Here is a 2,456-nt window from a genome sequence, read left to right as displayed (position 1 = left end):
AAAAAAAAAAAAAAAAAAAAAAAAATGTTTCGAACATTTTGAATTTAGTAAAAAACTAGTTGAATTAAACTCAAGTGCTTTTAGAGACTAAGTGGTTCGCTAAATTTTGACTAAAGTGTTTTTTGTTTATGAAGTGTTCTTCAGAATCAGGTTGATGACTAAGTAGTTTGGTTTTACTACTAAAATGGGTTGCATCGATTTGGTGTTTATTAAGTGTGTATTTTAGACGTGGGATTATTATTATGAATAAGTGCTTCGACTAATTTTTTACTAAAGAGTTAAAATTCTGCGTATGTTTCTATGATTTCTAGGCCTTTTGATGATTTAGTGTTTCGACTACATGTTTCAAAATTCTGACTAAGGCGCTTCAACTAAGTGAGTTTGCATAAAAACAAATGTGTTTACTCTAAAATATATTTTGATATTTGTGTTTCCGAGTTTTTAAAAGTAGAGATTTTAAGTTTGGTTGCACAAAAAAGTATAGAATTTACAGTAAAAAATATGCTTCGAGTTATATATATATAATACTAATTAATTATACTAAGAGTGTTTTAAGTGTTGAGCGTCTCGACTAAGAAGTGCTTTAACTATATCAAGTGGTGGTTTCTTGAAAAGCATTGAAAAACTAACCTCGAGGAAATTGCTATTTCTGTTTGGGTGTAAACGTGTGGCTTGAAAGCTTTGTTGTTGGCTTCGCGTAGTCCTCCTCGTCCAAATTCCTTGCAAAACAAAAATATTTTGATTTTATCAATACAAATCAAAGAAATTGTAACGAAAATATGAGGCTGATCATAGTATAAAACATTGCACCTAACCATTCAGCATTTTAATTAATCCATAGATTTCAAACGAAAAATCAACAAGAATAGCATAGAAATTATCAGCATAGGTGAAAAAAAACAGAGCAGAGTTTTACATTAAAAAATGCTTCGAGCGTGTGTTGAGTGTTTCGGCTAAGAAGTGCTTTTTAACTAACTATTTGTTGATGATACAAGTGGTGGTTTCTTGAAAAAACTAACCTCGAGGAAACTGCAATCCAAGTTTCTTGGTTTGGGTAAACGAGAGCCGTGGGAAATTGTTGCTGGCTCAAAAGCTCTATCCTCCTCATCCGAACGACACCTTGCAAAAAAAAAAAAAAAACATTATTTTAATTAATACACTACTATCTATATAAATCAAAGAAATAATAACAACGAAAATATATATATGAGGCTGGTTCATAAGTTTTAAACGAAGTATCGACAGAATATCATAGAAATCAAAATTAACATTAACATAGGTCAAAAAACAAAGCACTAAGAGCCAGGAGAAGTAATCCGAGTGAAATAAACCCAAACAACATGCCAAAAAGACTAGAAATATCAATTATTAAATAAAACGTATATCAAAAAAGTAACTCACTGTAAAATAAAAAGAGGGCTGAGTTTTGGCAGTTGGAGCCTTGGAGGTATGAAGTTTGGCTGAGTTTTTGCCGCCGGAGATGAAGAGAGAGAGAGAGAGGCGAGGAGAGGCTATAAGTTTATATTTACATATTTTGGATTGTTTAGCTGTGACAAAAAGGCCGTGTATATTGCTTACTATATATAGATAAAAATTGTACCGTTGGGGAAAATTACTAACGGATAGTTTTGGAGTTCGGAAGTAAAAAATGTCAGCTTTGACGTCATTAGTTACCGTTTGGGAAAATTACTAACGGATAGTTTTCGAATTCTGAAGTAAAAAAAGTCAGCTTTGGCGTCAGAAGTTACCGTTACATCCCAACGGCTAACTTACAGTTACTTTCGTCCGCTGCTTTTGAAAGTGTCTTCTTCTTCCTGGGCTGTGTTGAGATCGGCCCAACCCATCAGTTATTATTTTTACAACAAGATTAATGGATAAACTGGAATTGGTTAAGGTCCATTATAGAATCACTAGAGAGTTGAAACGTTTGCAACTGTGGTTCATTATATGAGACTCTGAGAGTGTGTATAACCCATATCGAGACACACAACAACTGTGAAAAAACAAATTCATGCTAAATTAACTTATAGATGTTCACTTTGAGGTCACAGTCACACAAATGTTTGTAACTGTGGTTCATTATAGTGTGTGTAACTGTATCATATCAACTGAAAAAAAAAAAAAAAAGACAAATTCATGCGAAACTAACTTATGGACGTTCATGGTGAGGTCACACAAACTCATTAGAAACCTTTTTGTTTTTTTCAAACGAAAGAAGGGTCTTTGAACCTTTTGAAAACAGCGTCGATATCCGCCAAAACTTCTGGCGAAAACGGCCGCTCTGTCATCAGAAAAGCATCAATGTCCTCTTTTAGTTGCTCTACCGATGTGGCCCCAATGATCGTGCTCGTCACAAAGGGCCGGTCACGTACAAACCCGAGTGCTAACTCAACCGGAGTTAAACCGTGCTTCTTCCCCACCTCAATGTATTGTATGGTTGCTTCCTGACATCGGAA

The 2,456-nt window shown here is 34.3% G+C and overlaps 1 protein-coding gene across 1 annotated transcript in view; it reads right to left on the bottom strand.

Moving 5' to 3' along the window:
- Positions 1 to 1,539, bottom strand: part of LOC104738965 (probable methyltransferase PMT8) — a 7,049-nt gene extending 5,510 nt beyond the window's left edge. Inside the window, exons 1-3 of the mRNA XM_019236323.1 lie at positions 1,402 to 1,539; positions 1,020 to 1,119; positions 631 to 719 (exon numbers count right to left, since the gene is read on the bottom strand). The gene's annotated coding sequence lies outside the window, so the exon portion shown is untranslated. The remainder of the gene's footprint in view (positions 1 to 630; positions 720 to 1,019; positions 1,120 to 1,401) is intronic.

This window comes from Camelina sativa, chromosome 14 (genome assembly GCF_000633955.1).
Source record: "Camelina sativa cultivar DH55 chromosome 14, Cs, whole genome shotgun sequence".
Classification (NCBI taxonomy): domain Eukaryota; kingdom Viridiplantae; phylum Streptophyta; class Magnoliopsida; order Brassicales; family Brassicaceae; genus Camelina; species Camelina sativa.
Note: the sequence above shows the minus strand (reverse complement) of the source record. Positions and strands in the feature narration are given on the sequence as shown.